Raw genomic sequence first — 10,034 nt, forward strand, 5'->3', positions numbered from 1 at the left:
CTCCACAGTGACCCTGACTTCTCAGAGGCACGCTGAGAAGCTTCCTGAGGTCACTGGCACAAGTCGATGGAACCCAGGGTTTCCTGCTGCAACCCAGGAAAGACCTCGAGAGTCCTTCTTTAACACGTCTTCAGGCCCAATTCCCCTACCATGACTCGAGAACAATGACGGGCTCCCTCTCACCACGTGCATAGAGACCTGATTGCCCTGACACCACGTGAGAGGCTCACTGAGCTCCCAGTCTTACTTCGTGAGAAACCCCACACTAGCGCCACAGCTCGAGAAAACCTACGAGACGCCCCAGTCATTGGGAGATGAGGGCCTTCATTTCCTGCATTCCCTGGAGAGCAATCCCGTGTCCTCCCTCCAAACACCAGAGGACGTTTGACTCCCTTTAAGCCACTCAGTGGGCTCCAAGATATACCCGTCCGACTCGAGAGCAGAGCAGAGTCCTTTGCTTCCCCTCGAGACGAGGCCTGACTCCAAGGTGAGTCTGGAATGCAACCCCGAGATTTCTGTCGAGCCTTGACATGAACATTAGGTCCTGCACACAAGCCTTGGTGGGGTCTCTTTTGCCTTCAGTGACTAGAGCGCACCTCCAGCTCTTCCTCGAATCTCGAATGGAAGATAAGACTTTTGTGGGCCAACACAAGAGGAAGCATGAATTCCCTGTGGTAACTCAAATATCCCACCGCAACTCGAGAAAAACCAAGTGGTTCCGCAGTCATTCCAAGATGAGGCCCATGCCCGCTGGAGCACCCCAAGAGAAGTCCAACGTTCCATTTTGAAGAGCGAAACGGTACTTGGAACGCTTTATGCGACCCCAAAAGTTACCCGACATACCTGTCTCACTTGAGGGAAACACCGAGGTTCCCAGCAGCACTTCATCTGAGCCACTTCTCCCCTCCTGATCGCCACAGGAGGGTCGATTCCTCTGCTTTGTCTGGAAGAGTTTCATGATCTTCGCGGCACACTTCAGGATGAGGCCGGTTTCATGAGGAAATTCGAGACAACCCACGTGGGTGGTGCCAAATGCTGAACGACCCCGATATCCCGGTCCGCTCTTCATAAGAACCCGATGCCCGGACACCTCTTCGAAGGCAACCCTGTGGATGAAGACACAAAACGAAGGGTCACTGACACCCCTGTGCCTCGTCTGGAAAAACCTGCAGATTCCACACACAGTTTGACAAGGGGCCTGAAACCCCATGAACAACTCGAGAGGCAAGCGGAGTTCCATTCCTCAGAAAAGACGTAGCCTGACTCTCCTGTCCCAACTCTGCAGGGACCCTGATGTCGGAGTCCGAAACAGAGAGGAAGTCTGAGGTTCCTGCCTCCCCTCGAGATGAGCCCCTCTTCCATTGCGACAAACCCAGCGGAGTCCCGAGAGGCACCGCCAACTCCACAGTATCCATCAACTCTCAGAGACACCCTGGGAAGTTCCCTAAGGTCCGCGGCAGAAGTCGAAGGAAACGACTTTTTCCCGCCACAACCCGAGAAAGACCTTGAGAGTCCCTCTTCAACGCGTCTTGAGGCCCTAGTCCCCTCCCATTACTCGAGAGCCACAACGCGCTCCTCCTCGCTACGCGCAGGGAGACCTGACTTCCCTGGCGCCGCACGAGAGGCTCCCTGAGATCCTCGCCGTGACTCGCGAGAAAACCCCCACGGGCGCCGCAGCTCGAGGAAACCCCGGAGACGCCCCCGTCCTCGCGAGCTGAGGGCCTTCTTTCCCTGCATGGCCTGGAGAGCAATCCCGGGTCCTCTCTCCAAACAGAAGAGGAGGCTGGACTCCCTTGAGGCCGCTCAGGGGGCTCCAAGAGACCCGCGTCGCGACTCGAGAGGAGAGCGGAGTCCTTGGCTTCCCCTCGAGACGAGGCCTGACTCCCTGAGGGAGCCTGAAATGCAACCCCGAGATCCCTGCCTTCCCTGGAGAGGAACATTAGGTCCTGGACACAAGCCTAGATGAGGTCTCTTTGGCCCTGCAGTGACTCGAGCGCAACCCCCAGATTTCCCTCGCCAATCAAATGGAAGTCTGGGCTTCCCAGGGCCAACAGAGGAGGAAGCCTGTAATCCCCATCGTCACTCGAGAATCCCGCCGCAACTCCAGAAAAAACACGTGGTTCCAACGTCTTCGCAAGATGAGGCCCTTGCCCACTACAGCGTCTCAAGGGAAGTCCCATGTTCCGCCCTGAAGTGCGAAACAGTACCTGACACCCTTCGTGCGACCCCCAAAAGCTCCCCGACACGCCGGGTACCCTCGAGGGAACACCGAGAGTCCCGGCACAGCTTCATCTGTGCCCGTTCTCCCCTCCTGATCACGACAGGAGTGTCGATTCCCCTGCGTGGTTCAGAAGGGGTTCCCGGCCTTCCCGGTGCACCTCAGGATGAGGCCGGTCTCACAGGGAAATTCGAGACGAGCCACGTGGGTGGTGCCACATGCCAAATGCCCCCGATTCCCCGGTCCGCTTTTGAGAAGGACCCGAGGCCCGGACCCCTCTTCGAAGGCAACCCTGTGGGTGAAGGCACAACACGAAGGGGCACTGACACACCCGGGCATCGTCCGCAAAGACCCGCGGGTTCCACACACAGCTCGACCAGGGGCCTTAAAACCCCTGACAACTCGAGAGGCAAGCGGGGTTCCCTTCCTCAGACAAGACGAGGCATGACTCTCCTGTCCCAACTCTGCAGGGACCCTGTGGTCGGAGCCGAAACGGAGAGGAAGCCTGAGGTTCCTGCCTCCCCTCGAGGTGAGGCCCTCTTCCGTTGCGCCAGACCCAGCGGAGTCCCGAGAGGCCCCGCCAACTCCACAGGATCCCTCGCCTCTCAGAGGCACCCTGGGAAGTTCCCTAAGGTCCCCGGCAGAAGGCGAGGGAAACGAGGGTTTCCCGCCGACACCTGAGAAAGACCTCGAGAGTCCTTCTTCAATGCGTCTCGAGTCCCTAGTCCCCTCCCGTGCCTCGAGAGACATGACGCGCTCCCCCTCGCCACGTGCATGGAGACCTGACTTCCCTGGCGCCGCACGAGAGGCTCCCTGAGATCCTCGTCGTGCCTCGGGAGAAAACCCCCACGGGCGCCGCAGCTCGAGGAAACCCCGGAGACGCCCCCGTCCTCGCGAGCTGAGGGCCTTCTTTTCCTGCATGGCCTGGAGAGAAATCCCGGGTCCTCTCTCCAAACTGAAGAGGAGGCTGGATTCCCTTGAGGCCACTCAGTGGGCTCCAAGAGATCCGCGTCGCCACTCGAGAGGAGAGCGGAGTCCTTGGCTTCCCCTCGAGATGAGGCCTGACTCCCCGAGGGAGCCTGAAATGCAACCCCGAGATCCCTGCCTTCCCTGGAGTGGAATATTAGTTCCCCGACACACGCCATGATGAGGTCTTTTTGGCCCTGCAGTGACTCGAGCGCTACCCCCAGATTTCCCTCGCTACTTGAATGGGAGATGGGGCTTCCCAAGGCCAACCCAAGAAGAAGCCTGAATTCCTCGTCGAACTCGAGAATCCTGCCGCAACTCGAGAAAAACCACGTGGTTTCAACGTCTTCACAAGATGAGGCCCTTGCCCGGTACGGCGTCTCAAGGGAAGTCCCATGTTCCGTCGTGAAGTGAGACACGGTACCTGACACCCTTCATGCGACATCCAAAAGTTCCCCGACATGCCGGGTTCCCTTGAGGGGAACACCGAGAGTCCCGGCACCACTTCCTCTGAGCTCCTAGTCCTCTCCTGTTCGCGACAGGAGAGTTGATTCCCCTGCGTGGTCTGGAAGGTGTTCCCGGCCTTCCCGGCGCCGCTCAGGATGAGGCCGGCCTCGCGAGGAAATTCGAGACAAGCCCCGTGGCTGGTGCCCCATGTTGAACGACCCTGATTTCCCGGTCCGCAGTTGAGGAGAACCCGATGCCCGGACACCTCTTCGAAGGCCACCCTGTGAGTGAAGGCACAACACGAAGGGGCACTGTCACCGTCGTGCATTTCCGGAAACACCCGCAGGTTCCACACACAGCTCAACAAAGGGCCTGAGACCCCCTGAGCACCTCGAGAGGCAAGCGGAGTTCCCTTCCTCAGACAAGACGATTCCTGACTCTCCTGTCCCAACTCTGCAGGGACCCTGCGGTCGGAGTCCGAAACGGAGAGGAAGCCTGAGGTTCCTGCCTTCCCTGGAGATGAGGCCCTCTTCCATTGCGCCAAACCCAGCGGAGTCCTGAGAGGCCCCGCCAACTCCACAGCAACCCTCATCTGTCAGAAGCACACTGGGAAGTTCCCTAAGGTCACCGGTAAACTTTTATTGCACAAGGTCCCCATGAAAAGGCCCACGCAGCAGGACAGCCACAGATTCTGTCTGTCATTAAAGGGCAGTAAGGTGCCCTCCCCCCTTCTTTGCTGCCTCGGCGGCCACCAGGGTGCAATTCGCGTACCCTTCCCTTTCCCATCCTAGCAGGTGCTCCAGGGCCCGCTGGCCTACAAAGTGCCAGAAGCAGGGCTGGGCCAGCAGGCCAGAATTCAGGGTTCTGTCCCTTGGACTTCCAGCGGACACTAGGCTGCTTGGGAAAACCGCGCAGACTCTGAGGTTTTTCAGCAGAGGGGTGGAGCGGTAAAGGCCTTGACCCCAAAGACGAGGCCTTTCTGCGACCGCCAGGTTGGGGAGCTCTGAGACTGTGCCAACACAGGGCGGAATACATTGTTCCCTGCTCCACGCAGTCCCCGTTCCCTTACCTGTGTTCCACACCCCTCCGCTGTGGCCAATGGATGCCGATCCTTGGGGATCCAGGAGTTCACGAAATGGGCATTCCCAGCCGCAATGGCGACCCCCAACAGCACATCTGGAAAGCCCTCCCCCACCCCCGCCAGGAGCCGACCCCCACTGCGAACGGAACCCCACCCCGCCCCGCACCGCCAGGTTTTGCCCCGGCCCTGCCGGGCTCCCGGCGGGTTCCCAGCCATATTGGTGACCCCCGGGAGCACAACAGGGACCGACCACCCACCCACAGCGAGCGGAATCTCGACCTGTGCAGCCCAGGTTTACCCCGCCCTGGCTGCGCTCCCGGCGCGTTTCCAGCTGCAGTGGCCATCTCCGAGAGCACAACTGGGAAGCCCTCCCCTAACCCCGCAAGGAGCCGACACCCGCCCTGTGCCGCCCGGGTTCGCCCCGCCCCTGCCGCGCTCCAGGGGCGCTGCCCACCTTCACCAGTGGCTCTCGGTGAGCCCCGTCCCCACGCCCGGTTCCAGGAGAGGCTCTCGGACCTCGCTGCTGCCGCCAGGTCAAACATGAGGACAATACATACACCCCACAGAGACAATCCAAGCTGTCTATGATTTAGGGATAAAACGAGGACTACAGAAAGGCAAGATGGCCTGACCTAGGAGGGCCATGATATTCTATAGAACCAGACAAATTTGGTTACCAAGGAAACTTTTTTCCTTGGAACCCGGAAAGCTGGTTCTTTGCATATGCAATGGCCAACAATTAGCTTGTTACCCAAGCCTGCCTTACTGCCACCCCCATCCCCCCACTCCCCAGAAGACTGGCTCAAAGAAATATTTTAAATCTCAGGCGGAAACCTGGAAGATGTCTTGTCTGTCTGTTTGGATTAAGGTATGTGTCAGTGTGAGCCTTGTGTTTTTTGATAATATTGCTCAAGTTCTGTGTTCTGATTTCAATGGTCTCAAGACAAGGCAGCCCTTCCAAATCAAACTGCTGGAAATACAAGAAAACATTGACCTAAATGAATGTCAGAGTCCCATGAACTGGGAACTGGTCAATATTAAATATCTAGTATTTTTGGTTTTGCTCCTCCATTATAGACATGTCTAAGAGTCAACAACATTAAGCACAACATGTTCATAGTGCCTAGGTTTCTTTTGAGGTAAAAATTGCTCTATTGTTATATCTGTCACAAGCTTGTCAGCAAGAAACTACCTGGAAACGACAACAACAAAAGTAAAAAATGTAAATGTGATATGAGCTTTTAGACAAACTCTTTACAATAATTATACTCTAAAATATCTGCCTCTCATAGTCTTGATTGAAGGCAGAGGAGAAGGGGATGACAGAGGATAAGATGGTTGGATGGCATCACTGACTCGATGGACATGAGTTTGAGCAAGCCCCTGGAGCTGGTGACGGACACGGAAGCCTGGCGTCCTTCAGGCCACGGGGTCCCAAAGAGTAAGACACGACTGAGCAACTGAACTGAACTGAACTAACAAACGTTTCTCCAGGTGTTTTGGTTACCCGAGTTTCTATCCTTGTGACGACAGTGTATTGAATAGCTAGGTCATTTCCAAATAAACGAAAGTTCTGAAACATTCACGACTTGAAAGGACCTCCCTTTTACACAGAAACAAAAGAGATTTTTGACTCTCCATGAATAGTGTCTGGCACCATCCTGATATGTTAAATGTAAGAAAGCAATTGTTTTGTTTTGTTTTGTTCTGTTCTTGGGGGTGGGGGGAGGGGGGAGGGCTATAGCGAATGCCAATATAAAAGTCAGTTCTTGGTTGCTGAAGGGAAATGTATGACTTGTTATTACAAGAAAGTATGTGGAATGCAATGGCACTTGAGGAAGGAAAACAAAGTAGTTCTGTCTTACAGGTGGCCGTTTCAGGATGGGAGAAGCAAAGGAATGGGTACAGAATGGGATAAGGAGGTGTAGGGAAAGTGGACCCCCAGAAAAGAGTTCTGTGCCTAGCACAACTTTTCTTGAGATGTCGAACTGCCTTTGCTAATGGAGTTTAAGTTTCTTTACCTCTTAAGTGATCTCTTCTAGGTTGACCTAGAACAGAAATCTTTTGTTAGCTTTGGCTAAGAGGAGAAGTAGTGTTTCACGGTGACATATGTGATCCTTCCTGACTGTTTGCAGCCCTTTTGATATCGATGCACTGCTTCTGCTGCTGCTGCCGCCGCTGCTGCTGCTAAGTCGTGTCAGTCGTGTCCGACTCTGTGCGACCCCATAGACGGCAGCCCACGAGGCCCCGCAGTCCCTGGGGTTCTCTAGGCAAGAACACTGGAGTGGGTTGCCATTTCCTCCTCCCATGCATGAAAGTGAAAAGTGAATGTGAAGTCGCTCAGTGGTGTCCGACTTTTAGCGACCCCATGGACTGCAGCCTACGAGGCTTCTCCATCCTGGGATTTTCCACGCAAGAGTACTGGAGTGGGGTGCCATTGCCTTCTCTCATATCTATGCACAAGCCTGCCTAAATAATTGACTTCTAGCTAGCTTTGGGATGCCAATGACCATCCACCCTTACAAGGCAACAGAGAAGAGAAAAACACTTACCACAGGAGGTCCTGGTAAGGAACGAGGAACTAACAAGCTCCCACCAACCAGGATTCTGCAGAGGTCAACAAGAGGTCAGTAAGAGATGGAAGACTGCAGTCCAGAGGTCCTAGCGACTTCCATCTTGCAGCAGAGACCCAGCATAGTCAAAACGAATTCAATGTTGCAAAAAATAAGTAAACAAATAAAGGACAGAAGTTCTTTGAACACATGACTGAGATTAGGGGTGAGGCAGTACATGTACGGTGCCTGGAAAATCTTAAAGTATGAGAAAGGAAAGAAATTAAAGACAACTATCAAGCTGTCCGAACTGATAAAAACGAAAGATTACACAGTTTTTTCTGTATATATTACCAGATAATAATCTGAAAAGGAATTAAAAAAAATTCCCTTTCAATAATGTCAACATGAATACAACACTTTGCCACGGATGTAACGAGGATGACAAGACTGGCACACTGGAACTTATACACCCTGGCTGAAAACTATCCTGAATACATGGACAGGTATTCCATAACAATGGAAAGACTTAAGATGGCAATACCATGGAATGCATCTTCAATCTGAAATGAAGATTTGATATGATTTGATCGCTCAGAGCTTTTGTGTCATCAATTGTTATTAAAGTATAAATGAGATAGAGAAAGCTGCTGACTTAGACTTGAGGCGGGGTGTACGCCCTGCTGGTCTCTAGCCAGATATTCTACAGGCACTAGCAGTCAGCTAAGGAAAGAAAGGCACTGTCTCAGGGAATGGCACCAGGCCCCTCCCCCACGACATGCCTTGAGGTCACATTGGCAGCAGGTGAGTCATCCTGGGCCAAAAACTGATTGACATGAATCTTGAAGAAAGGCAGTATTCCAGGCAAATATATCATTTCCTTAACATAGATTAGGAGAACAAGGTATGAGGAAAACATACTGTTTTGTTCAAGTCGCTTCTGAGCCTATTGGGGGAACCGACCTGAAGCCAGAGTCCAGCAGATATACATAGGATATTTACATCGCTTAAGACAAACATTTCCTCAGGAACAAATGCATTGCTTAGCTCAAGGTTTGTCTGCGAAATTCTTACACATCAGGAGATGGCTCCGAGCTGGGTTTCTAAACACAAGAACATGAATGCAAAGGACAAGCCTGCACAGCCCATCTGCCCCCCTCCCCCACAGCCAGCAGCATTTCCAAGTGACCTCCTAAGGCCTTCCCCAAAATACAGGGGCACCTCTGGGTTTCCTGTTTCCCTCACTTCGAACACATTTCTTAAAAAGAAAAAAATCCTGCACACTTCTTGATAGAATGCCACAGTGCAAGGAAAACAGGCCTTCAATACTTAAACCTCCCTGTGCCAAACACTTGGGGCTTGGTTTTGTTTTGTTTTGTTTTTTAATTACACCACCACATAATTTAAACTTTTTACAATTTCTAATTATTCAGTACCAAAACACCAAACTTTTATTGCACAAGGTCCCCATGAAAAGGCCCACGCATCATGACAGCCACAGATTCTGCCATGAAAGGGCAGCAAGGTGCCCTCCCCCCTTCTTTGCTGCCTGGGCGGCCACCAGGGTTTGAAATCCATGCACCCTACTAAGTTTCTAGGGTGCAATCCGTGGACCCTTCCCTTTCCCATCCCAGCAGGTGCTCAAGGGCCCGCTGGCTTACAAAGTGCCAGAAGTAGGGCTGGGCCAGCCGGCCAGAGTTCAGTGTTCTGTCCCTTGGACTTCCAGGGGACACTAGGCTGCTTGGGAAAACCGTGCAGACTGAGATTTTTCAGCAAAGGGGTGGAGCGGTAAAGGCCTTGACACTAAGGGTGAGGCCTTTCTGCAACCGCCAGGTTGGGGAGCTCCGAGAATGTGCCAGCAGAGGGCGGAATACTTGGTTCCCTGCTCCAAGCAGTCCCAGTTCCGTGACCTGTGGCCCGCAGCCCTCTGCTGCACCCACTAGATGTGGATCCTTGGGGACACAGGAGCGTAGGAAATGGGCGTTCCTAGCCGCAGTGGCAACCCCCGAGAGCACAACTGGGACCGAACCCCCACCCACAGCCATCTAAATCTCGACTCGCGCAGCCCAGGTTTACCCCGCCCTGGGTGCGCTCCCGGCGCGTTTCCAGCCGCAGTGGCCACCACCGAGAGCACAACTGGGAAGCCCTCCCCCACCCCCGCCAGGAGCCGAACCCCGCCCCGCGCCACCCGGGTTCACCCCGCCCCTGCCGCACTCCCAGCGCGTTTCCAGCTGCAGTGGGGACCCCCGAGAGCACAACTGTTACCGCCCCCCACCCCCTCCCGACCGGAACCCCGACCCGCGCCGCCCGGGATCGCCCCGCCCCTGGCGCGCTCCCGGCGCGTTGCCCACTTCCACCAGGGGCTCCTGGTGAGCCCCGTCCCCACGCCCGGTTCCAGGAGAGGCTCTCGGACCTCGCTACTGCCGCCAGGTCAAACACGAGGACAATACATCCACCCCACAGAGACAATCCAAGCTGTCTATGATTTAGGGTTCAAACGAGGACTACAGAAAGGAAAGATGTCCTGACCTAGGAGGGCCATGAGAGTTTATAGATCCAAACAAAATTGGGTACCAAGGAAACTTTTTTCCTTGGAACCCGGAAAGCTGGTTCTTTGCATATGCAATGACCAACAATTAGCTTGTTACCCAAGCCTGCCTCGCTGCCACCCCCACTCCCCCCCCCCCACTCCCCAGGAAAACGGCTCAAAGAAATATTTTAAATCTCAGGGGGAAAACTGGAAGATGTCTTGTCTGTCTGTCTGGATTAA

This window comes from Bubalus kerabau, unplaced genomic scaffold (assembly GCF_029407905.1).
Source record: "Bubalus kerabau isolate K-KA32 ecotype Philippines breed swamp buffalo unplaced genomic scaffold, PCC_UOA_SB_1v2 scaffold_55, whole genome shotgun sequence".
Classification (NCBI taxonomy): Eukaryota; Metazoa; Chordata; class Mammalia; order Artiodactyla; family Bovidae; genus Bubalus; species Bubalus kerabau.